We start from the raw sequence: 17748 nt of genomic DNA, 5'->3' as shown, positions 1-17748 counted from the left end.
TGATGTAGACACTCAGCCACCAAGAAGGTGGAGCCAACTCCTCACTCCATAACTGTGGGCTCTGCATAGTGACTTGCTCCAAAAGAACACATGGACCCTAAACCCAAACCCGAACCCGAACCCTAACCTGAACCCGAACCCCTAACCCCTAACCCTAACCCTACCCTAACCCAACCCTAACCCAACCCTAACCGTAACCCTAACCCTAGCCCTAGCCCTAGCCCTAATCCCTAAGCCCTGAGCCCTAAGCCTAACCCCAACCCCAACCCCAACCCCAACCCTAACCCTAACCCTTCCTCAGCCTCTCAACCTGCTTGGGTTACAGGTATGAGCCCCGGTGCCTGGCCAAACATTCCATTTTATATGCATATGCTAGGAATGAATAATCTCTAAACCAAATTATTAAAATTCTACCTTAAAAAATACCAATAGCAATATTATACTTAGGAATAAATGGAATGAAATGACAAGACTTAGATGAGGGAAATTATAAGACATTACTTAAGGAAATTAAACTCCCAATAAATGTAAAAACTTATCTTATTTGTGGATTTGTAGACCACATTGTTAAGTTTCCCAAAGTACACGAAGCAATCCGTGGATTCAATGTTATTCCTACAAAAATCCCAAAGGCCTTGGAACAGAAGTGGATAAGCTGATCCTGATCACATCCCAATTTCAAATTTTATTACAAAGGAACAGTAATAAAAACAGTGGGATCCTCGCACAGGAATAAACAGAAAGATCAACTGAATTGAATTGGGAGTCCAGACAGAAAACAATACCTCTATGCTCAACTGATTTTAGACAAGGTCCATTACCAGTAAATTGGGGAAAGAATCCTGTCCTCAACAAGTGATGTAAGGCAACTTGCTATCCACATAAAGGGAAATGAAATTGTATCCTTACCTTATACCACATAAAAAATTAACCTACAATGGCTCAAAGACCAAAATAGGTGAAAACTAAAAACTCTGGAAGAAAACATACAGTTAAGCATTCATGACCTTACATGTAGCAATAGTTTCTTACATCTGACACCAAAAGCACAGACCACAAAAGGAAAAATAAATCAATTTATTTCCTCAAAATTTACAACTTTTACGTCTCAGAAGACATGAAGAAAAATGTTGAAAGACAAAATGTTATAATAGGAAAAACAACTGTCTTATAGTATACTCTCAACACTCAACACAGAACACTTCTGTTACCAGATACATCGGTTTTTTCCCCACACAGACCAAATCTTGGGTACCAGCTGGGTGTCCTACAGTGCAACCCAATTGTGACAGTAAATGGAGAAAGCATCAGACCCCACAGGCTAAGGACTCAGTCCTAGGAATACATGTCATGCCCCTTGTTGCTTGCAAATTTAAATGACAAACACAAGGATGGTAAAAAGAAAGTGACTTTATGCCAGAGCTTAGCTGAAGGGAACATACAGGCTCTTGCCTTAAGGGAAGTGCTTCCACTTTCTGGGCAGAAAGCAGGGCTTTCGGACGTGCCAGAATGGCACGCAGGGGATGAGGTGAGGAGGTGCAGGGTCTATGGGACATGCTCTGATGTTTTCTCCATTAGGTGATCTTGCTAGCACCACCATGGGCAGAGCCAGGTTGTAAATTGACTGTTGTCTGCTGCCAATCTCCTGGTGGGGGAGAGATATGGAAGTGCCAGTTTGTTTCAAGGTTTGGTCCCTGGAACTTTTAAGTTATCACACAGTTGGAAAAGTTTGCAGTATAGGAAGTGTCTGGTGGAGAGACAGTAAAGCTTATAATTGCATTCCTAAAGAGCTAAGTGCAGGAACAGCAAAATGGTAAAACTAATTCATTTCTTCTGTAAGAAAATATGGGTACTCCGTTACAAGACTGTAACCACTTAAGGTGCCAACCACAAACAGTAGGTTCCCAGGTTACCTTCTGTCTGACTTTGCTACAGATTGGAGGCTCCCACAACACCCTTATTGGGTTCAGCAATTTGCTACATCACATTGCACAACCCATGAACGCAGTGTACTTACTATTCCTGACTTATTACCAAGGATCTTTTAAACGCTACAAATGAAAAGCCAGATGAAGAGATGCACAAGGTGAGGTATGTGGAAGGAATGCAGGCCTCCCATGCCCTCACCAGACATGATCCTCCCAGTATCTCCTGTGTTGGGAGAGCAACACAGATGCTCTCCCAACCCTGTCCTTTATTACACAGGCAAATTGGTTACGTCTGTGGCCATAGGTGATCAACTCAACCATCAGCACCTCTCCCCTTCACAGAGACGGGACGGGGGAAGAAATTTCAAATCCTCTAATGACAAGGTTGCTTCCCTTGGCAGCCAGCCCCACTGAGGCTATCCAGGTGCCCCCAGCCATCAATCATTTCATTAGCATACGAAAGACACATTACTTCGTACATTCCCGAGGCTTAGCGCTCTGTTTCAGGACACTGCAGCAGAGACCACACATTAACTCTTATTACGTTCCAACAACCTATAAAATGGAAGAAAATGTCGGCACATTAGATACTTCATTAGTCTCTGTTATCCAGAATGTATAAAGAACTTTTACAACTCCACAGCAAAGACAACCCAATCTAAAAATTGACAAAATACTTTAATACACACTTCACCAACAAGCACATGAAAAGATGCTTAACATCATTACCATAATTAAAACCATAAAGAGATAACCCTTAACTCACACAAGAATAGTTATACTAAAAAATAACAAGTGTTGACAAAGATGTGCAGAAACTTGAACTCTTAAACACTGCTTGTGACAATATGTGACAATATGTGACAAAATGGTGCAGCCAACGTGTAAAATAATTTGATGTTTCTTCATAAAGTTACAAATAGATTGACCATATGACTCAATGATTCCATTCCTAGGTATATACCCCAAAGACCTGAAAACAGCTGTTCAAACAAAAACCTGTGTGCTCTTTAAATGTGTCAAGGTCATAAATATGCAGGAAAGTCTGGGGAACAGTTCCAGGAAAAGAAAACTGGATCCGAATGAAAAAAAAAACAAAACACATTATACTCCCAAGTGTGGCACGAGGTAAAAGTGAAGTGAGTTTGTGGACCGAATTATCATGTAGGAACAATGCTGATTTCCTGATCTAGGGGTTATGTGGTAGTTACCTGGGAGAGTGTCCATGCTTTCAGTGAAATATACCGCAGTATTTTGTGCGACACTGCAAATCTGGTACGGCAATAACTGTTGGGGAATCTAAGGGAAGAAACAAGTTGTATTTTGTACTACTACTGGAAGTTGCTTAGAAATATGACATTATTGGAAAGTAAGTTACTTTTAAAAACAACCATGTCAATACCATGCCAGCAAAGCAGACACATCATCAAAATCCATTACAGAGGCTATAGTTCAGCCAAAGCTGTAAAACCCTTAAAAAAGTCTCAATGTCAACAGGGTACACTTACTAGATATTATCATATTTATTACTATTAGAGGCCATTGTGTCAATATATTAGTGTTACGGCATGGTATGGACATTTAGATTAGTGTTAGGGAATGGTGTGGATATTGTATTGGTGTTGGGGAATGGTGCAGATATTACATTAGTGTTAGGGCATGGTGTGGATATTATTACATTAGTATTAGAAGCGATGGTGTGGATTAGATGAGTATTAGGGCTTGGTGTGGATATTATTACATTAGTATTAGAAGGGATGGTGTGGATTAGATGAGTGGTAGGGCATGGTGTGGATATTATTACATTAGTATTGGAAGCGATGGTGTGGACTAGATCAGTGATAGGGCATGATGTGGATATTACTACATTAGTACTGGAAGTGATGGTGTGGATTAGATCAGTGATAGGGCATGGTGTGGATATTATTACATTAGTATTAGAAGCGATGGTGTGCATTAGATCAGTGATAGGTCATGGTGTGGATATTAATACATTAGTATTAGAAGGGATGCTGTGGATTAGATGAGTGTTAGGGCATGGTGTGGATATTACTACATTAGTATTAGAAGCGATGGTGTGGATTAGATCAGTGTAAGGGCATGGTGTGGATATTATTACATTAGTAATAGAAGCGATGGTGTGCATTAGATCAGTGATAGGGCATGGTGTGGACATTATTACATAAGTATTAGAAGGGATGGTGGGGATTAGATGAGTGGTAGGGCATGGTGTGGATATTATTACATTAGTATTGGAAGCGATGGTGTGCATTAGATCAGTGATAGGGCATGATGTGGATATTATTACATTAGTATTAGAAGCGATGGTGTGCATTAGATCAGTGATAGGGCATGGTGTGGATATTATTACATTAGTATTAGAAGGGATGGTGTGGATTAGATGAGTGGTAGGGCATGGTGTGGATATTATTACATTACTATTGGAAGTGATGGTGTGGATTAGATCACTGATAGGGCATGGTGTGGATATTATTACATTAGTATTAGAAGCGATGGTGTGGACTAGATCAGTGAAAGGGCATGATGTGGATATTATTACATTAGTATTACAAGCGATGGTGTGGACTACATCAGTGATAGGGCATTCTGTGGATATTATTACATTAGTATTGGAAGCGATGGTGTGGACTAGATCAGTGATAGGGCATGATGTGGATATTATTACATTAGTATTGGAAGCGATGGTGTGGATTAGATCAGTGATAGGGCATGGTGTGTATATTATTACATTAGTATTAGAAGGGATGGTGTGGATTAGATGAGTGGTAGGGCATGGTGTGGATATTATTACATTAGTATTGGAAGTGATGGTGTGGATTAGATCAGTGATAGGGCATGGTGTGGATATTATTACATTAGTATTGGAAGCGATGGTGTGCATTAGATCAGTGATAGGGCAAGATGTGGATATTATTACATTAGTATTAGAAGCGATGGTGTGCATTAGATCAGTGATAGGGCATGGTGTGGATATTATTACATTAGTATTAGAAGGGATGGTGTGGATTAGATGAGTGGTAGGGCATGGTGTGGATATTATTACATTAGTATTGGAAGTGATGGTGTGGATTAGATCAGCGATAGGGCACGGTGTGGATATTATTACATTAGTATTGGAAGCGATGGTGTGGACTACATCAGTGATAGGGCATGATGTGGATATTACTACATGAGTATTCGAAGCGATGGTGTGGATTAGATCAGTGATACGGCACGGTGTGGATATTATTACATTAGTATTGAAAGCGATGGTGTGGATTAGATCAGTGATAGAGCATAATGTGGATATTACTACATTAGCATTGGAAGCGATGGTGTGGATTAGGTCAGTGATAGGGCATGGTGTGCATATTATTACATTAGTATTGGAAGCGATGGTGTGGATTAGATCAGTGATAAGGCATGGTGTGGATATTATTCCATTAGTATTAGAAGCGATGGTGTGGACTAGATCAGCGATAGGGCATGCTGTGGATATTATTACATTAGTATTGGAAGCGATGGTGTGGATTAGATGAGTGTTAGGGCATGGTGTGGATATTATTACATTAGTATTGGAAGCGATGGTGTGGACTAGATCACTGATGGGGCATGCTGTGGATATTATTACGTTAGTATTAGAAGTGATGGTGTGGATTAGATGAGTGTTAGGGCATGGTGTGGATATTATTACATTAGCATTAGAAGGGATGGGGTGGACAAGATCAGTGATAGGGCATGGTGTGGATATCATTACATTAGTTTTGGAAGCGATGGTGTGGACTAGATCAGTGATAGGGCATGATGTGGATATTATTACATTAGTATTGGAAGCGATGGTGTGGATTAGATGAGTGTTAGGGCATGACGTGGATATTATTACATTAGTATTGGAAGCGATGGTGTTGATTAGATCAGTGATAGGGCATGTTGTGGATATTATTACATTAGTATTGGAAGCGATGGTGTGGATTACATGAGTGTTAGGGCATGGTGTGGATATTATTACATTAGTATTGGAAGCGATGGTGTGGATTACATGAGTGTTAGGGAATGGTGTGGATATTATTACGTTAGTATTAGAAGCGATGGTGTGGATTAGATGAGTGTTAGGGCATGCTGTGGATATTATTACATTACTATTAGAAACGATGGTGTGGACTAGATCAGTGATAGGGCATGGTGTGGATATAATTACATTAGTATTAGAAGCGATGGTGTGGACTAGATCAGTGATAGGGCATGGTGTGGATATTATTAGTATTGGAAGCGATGGTGTGGACTAGATCAGTGATAGGGCATGATGCGGATATTACTACATTAGTATTGGAAGCGATGGTGTGGACTAGATCAGTGATAGGGCATGGTGTGTATATTATTACATTAGTATTGGAAGCGATGGTGTGGATTAGATGAGTGTTAGGGCATGGTGTGCATATTATTACATTAGTATTGGAAGCGATGGTGTTGATTAGATCAGTGATAGCGCAAGGTGTGGATATTATTACATTAGTATTGGAAGTGATGGTGTGGATTAGATCAGTGATAGGGCATGGTGTGGATATCATTACATTAGTATTAGAAGCGATCGTGTGCATTAGATCAGTGATAGGTCATGGTGTGGATATTATTACATTAGTATTAGAAGGGATGGTGTGGATTGGATGAGGGGTAGGGCATGGTGTGGATATTACCACATTAGTATTAGAAGCAATGGTGTGGATTAGATCAGTGTTAGGGCATGGTGTGGATATTATTACATTAGTATTAGAGGCGATGGTGTGCATTAGATCAGTGGTAGGGCATGGTGTGGACATTATTACATTATTATTAGAAGGGATGGTGTGGATTAGATGAGTGGTAGGGCATGTTGTGGATATTATTACATTAGTATTGGAAGCGATGGTGTGCATTACATCAGTGATAGGGCATGATGTGGATATTATTACATTAGTATTAGAAGCGATGGTGTGCATTAGATCAGAGATAGGGCATGGTGTGGATATTATTACATTAGTATTAGAAGGGATGGTGTGGATTAGATGAGTGTTAGGGCATGGTGTGGATATTATTACATTAGTATTGGAAGCGATGGTGTGGATTAGATCACTAACAGGGCATGGTGTGGATATTATTACATTAGTCTTAGAAGTGATGCTGTGGATATTATTACATTAGTATTACAAGCGATGGTGTGGACTAGATCAGTGATAGGGCATGCTGTGGATATTATTTCATTAGTATTGGAAGCGATGGTGTGGAGGAGATCAGTGATAGGGCATGATGTGGATATTATTACATTAGTATTAGAAGCGATGGTGTGGATTAGATGAGTGGTAGGGCATGGTGTGGATATTATTACATTAGTATTGGAAGCGATGGTGTGGACTAGATCAGTGATAGGGCATGATGTGGATATTACTACATTAGTATTGGAAGCGGTGGTGTGGATTAGATCAGTGATGCGGCATGGTGTGGATATTATTACATTAGTATTGGAAGCGATGGTGTGGATTAGATCAGTGATAGGGCATGGTGTGTATATTATTACATTAGTATTAGAAGGGATGGTGTGGATTAGATGAGTGGTAGGGCATGGTGTGGATATTATTACATTAGTATTGGAAGCGATGCTGTGGATTAGATCAGTGAGAGGGTATGGTGTGGATATTATTACATTAGTATTGGAAGCGATGGTGTGGACTAGATCAGTGATAGAGCATGATGTGGATATTACTACATTAGTATTGGAAGCGATGGTGTGGATTAGGTCAGTGATAGGGCATGGTGTGGATATTATTACATTAGTATTGGAAGCGATGGTGTGGATTAGATCAGTGATAGGGCATGGTGTGGATATTATTCCATTAGTATTAGAAGCGATGGTGTGGACTAGATCAGTGATAGGGCAAGCTGTGGATATTATTACATTAGTATTGGAAGCGATGGTGTGGATTACATGAGTGTTAGGGCATGGTGTGGATATTATTACATTAGTATTGGAAGCGATGGTGTGGACTAGATCAGTGTTAGGGCATGATGTGGATATTACTACATTAGTATTGGAAGCGATGGTGTGGATTACATCAGTGATAGGGCATGGTGTGGATATTATTACATTAGTATTAGAAGGGATGGTGTGGATTAGATGAGTGTTAGGGCATGGTGTTGATATTATTACATTAGTATTGGAAGCGATGGTGTGGATTAGATCAGTGATAGGTCATGGTGTGGATATTATTACATTAGTATTAGAAGGGATGGTGTGGATTAGATGAGTGTTAGCGCATGGTGTGGATATTACTACATTAGTATTAGAAGCGATGGTGTGCATTAGATCAGTGATAGGGCATGGTGTGGACATTATTACATTCATATTAGAAGGGATGGTGGGGATTAGATGAGTGGTAGGGCATGGTGTGGATATTATTACATTAGTATTGGAAGCAATGGTGTGCATTAGATCAGTGATAGGGCATGATGTGGATATTATTACATTAGTATTAGAAGCGATGGTGTGCATTAGATCAGTGATAGGGCATGGTGTGGATATTATCACATTAGTATAAGAAGGGATGGTGTGGATTAGATGAGTGGTAGGTCATGGTGTGGATATTATTACATTACTATTGGAAGTCATGGTGTGGATTAGATCAGTGATAGGGCATGGTGTGGATATTATTACATTAGTATTGGAAGCGATGGTGTGGACTAGATCAGTGATAGGGCATGATGTGGATATTATTACATTACTATTACAAGCGATGGTGTGGACTAGATCAGTGATAGGGCATGCTGTGGATATTATTACATTAGGATTAGAAGGGATGGTGTGGATTAGATGAGTGGTAGGGCATGGTGTGGATATTATTACATTAGTATTGGAAGTGACGGTGTGGATTAGATCAGTGATACGGCATGGTGTGGATATTATTACATTAGTATTGGAAGCGATGGTGTGGACTAGATCAGTGATAGGGCATGATGTGGATATTACTACATTAGTGTTGGAAGCGATGGTGTGGATTAGATCAGTGATGGGGCACGGTGTGGATATTATTTCATTAGTATTGGAAGCGATGGTGTGGACTAGATCAGTGATAGGGCATGATGTGGATATTACTACATTCGTATTGGAAGCGATGGTGTGGATTAGATCAGTGATAGCGCATGGTGTGGATATTATTACATTAGTATTGGAAGCGATGGTGTGGATTAGATCAGTGATAGGGCTTGGTGTGGATATTATTACATTAGTATTAGAAGCGATGGCATGGACTAGATCAGTGATAGGGCATGGTGTGGATATTATTACATTAGTATTAGAAGCGATGGTGTGGATTAGATGAGTGTTAGGGCACGGTGTGGATATTATTACATTAGTATTAGAAGCGATGGTGTGGATTAGATGAGTGTTAGGGCACGGTGTGGATATTATTACGTTAGTATTAGAAGGGATGGGGTGGACAAGATCAGTGATAGGGCATGGTGTGGATATCATTACATTAGTTTTGGAAGCGATGGTGTGGACTAGATCAGTGATAGGGCATGATGTGGATATTATTACATTAGTATTGGAAGCGATGGTGTGGATTAGATGAGTGTTACGGCATGACGTGGATATTATTACATTAGTATTGGAAGCGATGGTGTTGATTAGATCCGTGATAGGGCACGGTGTGGATATTATTACATTAGTATTGGAAGTGATGGTGTGGATTACATGAGTGTTAGGGCATGGTGTGGATATTATTACGTTAGTATTACAAGCGATGGTGTGGATGAGATGATTGTTAGGGCATGCTGTGGATATTATTACATTACTATTAGAAGTGATGGTGTGGACTAGATCAGTGATAGGGCATGGTGTGGATATTATTACATTAGTATTAGATGCGATGTTGGGGACTAGATCAGTGATAGGGCATGGTGTGGATATTATTAGTATTGGAAGCGATGGTGTGGACTAGATCAGTGATAGGGCATGATGCGGATATTACTAAATTAGTATTGGAAGCGATGGTGTGGACTAGATCAGTGATAGGGCATGGTGTGTATACTACTACATTAGTATTGGAAGCGATGGTGTGGATTAGATGAGTGTTAGGGCATGGTGTGCATAAGATTACATTACTATTGGAAGCGATGGTGTTGATTAGATCAGTGATAGCGCAAGGTGTGGATATTATTACATTAGTATTGGAAGTGATGGTGTGGATTAGATCAGTGATAGGGCATGGTGTGGATATCATTACATCAGTATTAGACGCCATGGTGTGCATTAGATCAGTGATAGGTCATGATGTGGATATTATTACATTAGTATTAGAAGGGATGGTGTGGATTAGATGAGTGGTAGGGCATGGTGTGGATATTACTACATTACTATTAAAAGCAATGGTGTGGATTAGATCAGTGTAAGGGCATGGTGTGGATATTATTACATTAGTATTAGAAGCGATGGTGTGCATTAGATCAGTGGTAGGGCATGTTGTGGACATTATTACATTAGTATTAGAAGGGATGGTGTGGATTAGATGAGTGGTAGGGCATGGTGTGGATATTATTACATTAGTATTGGAAGCGATGGTGTGCATTAGATCAGTGACAGCGCATGATGTGGATATTATTACATTAGTATTAGAAGCGATGGTGTGCATTAGATCAGTGATAGGGCATGGTGTGGATATTATTACATTAGTATTAGAAGGGATGGCGTGGATTAGATGAGTGGTAGGGCATGGTGTGGATATTATTACGTTAGTATTGGAAGTGATGGTGTGGATTAGGTCAGTGATAGGGCACGGTGTGGATATTATTACATTAGTATTGGAAGCGATGGTGTGGACTAGATCAGTGATAGGGCATGATGTGGATATTACTACATTAGTATTGGAAGCGATGGTGTGGATTAGATCACTGATACGGCATGGTGGGGATATTATTACATTAATATTGGAAGCGATGGTGTGGATTAGATCAGTGATAGGGCATGGTGTGTATATTATTACATTAGTATTAGAAGGGATGGTGTGGATTAGATGAGTGGTAGGGCATGGTGTGGGTATTATTACATTAGTATTGGAAGCGATGGTGTGGATTAGGTCAGTGATAGGGCATGGTGTGTATATTATTACATTAGTATTAGAAGGGATGGTGTGGATTAGATGAGTGGTAGGGCATGGTGTGGATATTATTACATTAGTATTGGAAGCGATGGTGTGGATTAGATCAGTGATAGGGCATGGTGTGGATATTATTACATTAGTATTGGAAGCGATGGTGTGGACTAGATCAGTGATAGAGCATTATGTGGATATTACTACATTAGTATTGGAAGCGATGGTGTGGATTAGGTCAGTGATAGGGCATGGTGTGGATATTATTACATTAGTATTGGAAGCGATGGTGTGGATTAGATCAGTGATAGGGCATGGTGTGGATATTATTCCATTAGTATTAGAAGCGATGGTGTGGACGAGATCAGGGATAGGGCATGCTGTGGATATTATTACATTAGTATTGGAAGCGTTGGTGTGGATTAGATGAGTGTTAGGGTATGGTGTGGATATTATTACATTAGTATTGGAAGCGATGGTGTGGACTAGATCAGTGATAGGGCATGATGTGTATATTACTACATTAGTATTGGAAGCGATGGTGTGGATTAGATCAGTAATAGGGCATGGTGTGGATATTATTACATTAGTATTAGAAGGGATGGTGTGGATTAGATGAGTGTTAGGGCGTGGTGTGGATATTATTACATTAGTATTGCAAGCGATGGTGTGGATTAGATCACTAACAGGGCATGGTGTGGATATTATTACATTAGTATTAGAAGTGATGCTGTGGATATTATTACATTAGTATTACAAGCGATGGTGTGGACTAGATCAGTGATAGGGCATGCTGTGGATATTATTTCATTAGTATTGGAAGCGATGGTGTGGAGTAGATCAGTGATAGGGCATGATGTGGATATTATTACATTAGTATTAGAAGCGATGGTGTGGATTAGATGAGTGGTAGGGCATGGTGTGGATATTATTACATTAGTATTGGAAGCGATGGTGTGGACTAGATCAGTGATAGGGCATGATGTGGATATTACTACATTAGTATTGGAAGCGATGGTGTGGATTAGATCAGTGATGCGGCATGGTGTGGATATTATTACATTAGTATTGGAAGCGATGGTGTGGATTAGATCAGTGATAGGGCATGGTGTGTATATTATTACATTAGTATTAGAAGGGATGGTGTGGATTAGATGAGTGGTAGGGCATGGTGTGGATATTATTACATTAGTATTGGAAGCGATGCTGTGGATTAGATCAGTGAGAGGGTATGGTGTGGATATTATTACATTAGTATTGGAAGCGATGGTGTGGACTAGATCAGTGATAGAGCATGATGTGGATATTACTACATTAGTATTGGAAGCGATGGTGTGGATTAGGTCAGTGATAGGGCATGGTGTGGATATTATTACATTAGTATTGGAAGCGATGGTGTGGATTAGATCAGTGATAGGGCATGGTGTGGATATTATTACATTAGTATTAGAAGCGATGGTGTGGACTAGATCAGTGATATGGCAAGCTGTGGATATTATTACATTAGTATTGGAAGCGATGGTGTGGATTAGATGAGTGTTAGGGCATGGTGTGGATATTATTACATTAGTATTGGAAGCGATGGTGTGGACTAGATCAATGTTAGGGCATGATGTGGATATTACTACATTAGTATTGGAAGCGATGGTGTGGATTAGATCAGTGATAGGGCATGGTGTGGATATTATTACATTAGTATTATAAGGGATGGTGTGGATTAGATGAGTGTTAGGGCATGGTGTGGATATTATTACATTAGTATTGGAAGCGATGGTGTGGATTAGATCAGTGATAGGTCATGGTGTGGATATTATTACATTAGTATTAGAAGGGATGGTGTGGATTAGATGAGTGTTAGCGCATGGTGTGGATATTACTACATTAGTATTAGAAGCGATGGTGTGCCTTAGATCAGTGATAGGGCATGGTGTGGACATTATTACATTCATATTAGAAGGGATGGTGGGGATTAGATGAGTGGTAGGGCATGGTGTGGATATTATTACATTAGTATTGGAAGCCATGGTGTGCATTAGATCAGTGATAGGGCATGATGTGGATATTATTACATTAGTATTAGAAGCGATGGTGTGCATTAGATCAGTGATAGGGCATGGTGTGGATATTATTACATTAGTATAAGAAGGGATGGTGTGGATTAGATGAGTGGTAGGTCATGGTGTGGATATTATTACATTACTATTGGAAGTGATGGTGTGGATTGGATCAGTGATAGAGCATGGTGTGGATATTATTACATTAGTATTGGAAGCGATTGTGTGGACTAGATCAGTGATAGGGCATGATGTGGATATTATTACATTAGTATTACAAGCGATGGTGTGGACTAGATCAGTGATAGGGCATGCGGTGGATATTATTACATTAGGATTAGAAGGGATGGTGTGGATTAGATGAGTGGTAGGGCATGGTGTGGATATTATTACATTAGTATTGGAAGTGACGTTGTGGATTAGATCAGTGATAGGGCATGGTGTGGATATTATTACATTACTATTGGAAGCGATGGTGTGGACTAGATCAGTGATAGGGCATGATGTGGATATTACTACATTAGTGTTGGAAGCGATGGTGTGGATTAGATCAGTGATGGGGCACGGTGTGGATATTATTACATTAGTATTGGAAGCGATGGTGTGGACTACATCAGTGATAGGGCATGATGTGGATATTACTACATTCGTATTGGAAGCGATGGTGTGGATTAGATCAGTGATAGCGCATGGTGTGGATATTATTACATTAGTATTGGAAGCGATGGTGTGGATTAGATCAGTGATAGGGCATGGTGTGGATATTATTACATTAGTATTAGAAGCGATGGCATGGACTAGATCAGTGATAGGGCATGGTGTGGATATTGTTACATTAGTATTAGAAGCGATGGTGTGGACTAGATCAGTGATAGGGCATGATGTGGATATAATTACATTAGTATTGGAAGCGATGGTGTGGACTAGATCAGTGATAGGGCATGGTGTGGATATTATTACATTAGTATTGGAAGCGATGGTGTGGACTAGATCAGTGATAGGGCATGGTGTCGATATTACTACATTAGTATTAGAAGCGATGGTGTGGATTAGATGAGTGTTAGGGCACGGTGTGGATATTATTGCGTTAGTATTAGAAGGGATGGGGTGGACAAGATCAGTGATAGGCCATGGTGTGGATATCATTACATTAGTTTTGGAAGCGATGGTGTGGACTAGATCAGTGATAGGGCATGACGTGGATATTATTACATTAGTATTGGAAGTGATGGTGTGGATTACATGAGTGTTAGGGCATGGTGTGGATATTATTACGTTAGTATTACAAGCGATGGTGTGGATTAGATGAGTGTTAGGGCATGCTGTGGGTATTATTACATTACTATTAGAAGTGATGGTGTGGACTAGATCAGTGATAGGGCATGGTGTGGATATTATTACATTAGTATTAGAGGCGATGTTGGGGACTAGATCAGTGATAGGGCATGGTGTGGATATTATTAGTATTGGAACGATGGTGTGGACTAGATCAGTGATAGGGCATGGTGTGGATATTATTACATTAGTATTAGATGCGATGTTGGGGACTAGATCAGTGATAGGGCATGGTGTGTATATTACTACATTAGTATTGGAAGCGATGGTGTGGATTAGATGAGTGTTAGGGCATGGTGTGCATATGATTACATTAGTATTGGAAGCGATAGTGTTGATTAGATCAGTGATAGCGCAAGGGGTGGATATTATTACATTAGTATTGGAAGTGATGGTGTGGATTAGATCAGTGATAGGGCATGGTGTGGATATCATTACATCAGTATTAGAAGCGATGGTGTGCATTAGATCAGTGATAGGTCATGATGTGGATATTATTACATTAGTATTAGAAGGGATGGTGTGGATTAGATGAGTGGTAGGGCATGGTGTGGATATTACTACATTACTATTAAAAGCAATGGTGTGGATTAGATCAGTGTTAGGGCATGGTGTGGATATTATTACATTAGTATTAGAAGCGATGGTGTGCATTAGATCAGTGGTAGGGCATGTTGTGGACATTATTACATTAGTATTAGAAGGGATGGTGTGGATTAGATGAGTGGTAGGGCATGGTGTGGATATTATTACATTAGTATTGGAAGCGATGGTCTGCATTAGATCAGTGATAGCGCATGATGTGGATATTATTACATTAGTATTAGAAGCGATGGTGTGCATTAGATCAGTGATAGGGCATGGTGTGGATATTATTACATTAGTATTGGAAGCGATGGTGTGGACTAGATCACTGATAGGGCATGGTGTCGATATTACTACATTAGTATTAGAAGCGATGGTGTGGATTAGATGAGTGTTAGGGCACGGTGTGGATATTATTGCGTTAGTATTAGAAGGGATGGGGTGGACAAGATCAGTGATAGGGCATGGTGTGGATATCATTACATTAGTTTTGGAAGCGATGGTGTGGACTAGATCAGTGATAGGGCATGACGTGGATATTATTACATTAGTATTGGAAGTGATGGTGTGGATTACATGAGTGTTAGGGCATGGTGTGGATATTATTACGTTAGTATTACAAGCGATGGTGTGGATTAGATGAGTGTTAGGGCATGCTGTGGATATTATTACATTACTATTAGAAGTGATGGTGTGGACTAGATCAGTGATAGGGCATGGTGTCGATATTATTACATTAGTATTAGAGGCGATGTTGGGGACTAGATCAGTGATAGGGCATGGTGTGGATATTATTAGTATTGGAACGATGGTGTGGACTAGATCAGTGATAGGGCATGGTGTGGATATTATTACATTAGTATTAGATGCGATGTTGGGGACTAGATCAGTGATAGGGCATGGTGTGGATATTATTAGTATTGGAAGCGATGGTGTGGACTAGATCAGTGATAGGGAATGATGCGGATATTACTAAATTATTATTGGAAGCGATGGTGTGGACTAGATCAGTGATAGGGCATGGTGTGTATATTACTACATTAGTATTGGAAGCGATGGTGTGGATTAGATGAGTGTTAGGGCATGGTGTGCATATTATTACATTAGTATTGGAAGCAATGGTGTTGATTAGATCAGTGATAGCGCAAGATGTGGATATTATTACATTAGTATTGGAAGTGATGGTGTGGATTAGATCAGTGTTAGGGCATGGTGTGGATATCATTACATCAGTATTAGAAGCGATGGTGTGCATTAGATCAGTGATAGGTCATGATGTGGATATTATTACATTAGTATTAGAAGGGATGGTGTGGATTAGATGAGTGGTAGGGCATGGTGTGGATATTGTTACATTAGTATTAGAAGGGATGGCGTGGATTAGATGAGTGGTAGGGCATGGTGTGGATATTATTACGTTAGTATTGGAAGTGATGTTGTGGATTAGGTCAGTGATAGGGCACGGTGTGGATATTATTACATTAGTATTGGAAGCGATGGTGTGGACTAGATCAGTGATAGGGCATGATGTGGATATTACTACATTAGTATTGGAAGCGATGGTGTGGATTAGATCAGTGATACGGCATGGTGTGGATATTATTACATTAATATTGGAAGCGATGGTGTGGATTAGATCAGTGATACGGCATGGTGTGGATATTATTACATTAGTATTAGAAGGGATGGTGTGGATTAGATGAGTGGTAGGGCATGGTGTGGATATTATTACATTAGTATTTGAAGCGATGGTGTGGACTAGATCAGTGATAGAGCATTATGTGGAAATTACTACATTAGTATTGGAAGCGATGGTGTGGATTAGGTCAGTGATAGGGCATGGTGTGGATATTATTACATTAGTATTGGAAGCGATGGTGTGGATTAGATCAGTGATAGGGCATGGTGTGGATATTATTCCATTAGTATTAGAAGCGATGGTGTGGACTAGATCAGGGATAGGGCATGCTGTGGATATTATTACATTAGTATTGGAAGCGATGGTGTGGATTAGATGAGTGTTAGGGCATGGTGTGGATATTATTACATTAGTATTGGAAGCGATGGTGTGGACTAGATTAGTGTTAGGGCATGATGTGGATATTACTACATTAGTATTGGAAGCGATGGTGTGGATTAGATCAGTGATAGGGCATGGTGTGGATATTATTACATTAGTATTAGAAGGGATGGTGTGGATGAGATGAGTGTTAGGGCATGGTGTGGATATTATTACATTAGTATTGCAAGCGATGGTGTGGATTACATCACTAACAGCGCATGGTGTGGATATTATTACATTAGTATTAGAAGTGATGCTGTGGATATTATTACATTAGTATTACAAGCGATGGTGTGGACTAGATCAGTGATAGGGCATGCTGTGGATATTATTTCATTAGTATTGGAAGCGATGGTGTGGAGTAGATCAGTGATAGGGCATGATGTGGATATTATTACATTAGTATTAGAAGCGATGGTGTGGATTAGATGAGTGGTAGGGCATGGTGTGGATATTATTACATTAGTATTGGAAGCGATGGTGTGGACTAGATCAGTGATAGGGCATGATGTGGATATTACTACATTAGTATTGGAAGCGATGGTGTGGATTCGATCAGTGATGCGGCATGGTGTGGATATTATTACATTAGTATTGGAAGCGATGGTGTGGATTAGATCAGTGATAGGGCATGGTGTGTATATTATTACATTAGTATTAGAAGG

The 17748-nt window shown here is 39.9% G+C and overlaps 1 pseudogene; it reads right to left on the bottom strand.

Moving 5' to 3' along the window:
• Window positions 1-1062: 1062 nt before the first annotated feature.
• The window catches only part of LOC107973200 (tubulin beta-8 chain-like), a 126710-nt pseudogene continuing 110024 nt past the window's right edge, over window positions 1063-17748 (bottom strand).

The sequence above is a fragment of the Pan troglodytes genome, chromosome 13 (assembly GCF_028858775.2).
Source record: "Pan troglodytes isolate AG18354 chromosome 13, NHGRI_mPanTro3-v2.0_pri, whole genome shotgun sequence".
NCBI lineage: Eukaryota > Metazoa > Chordata > Mammalia > Primates > Hominidae > Pan > Pan troglodytes.
The sequence above is the reverse complement of the archived record's forward strand: the minus strand, read 5'-3'. Positions and strand labels throughout refer to the sequence as shown.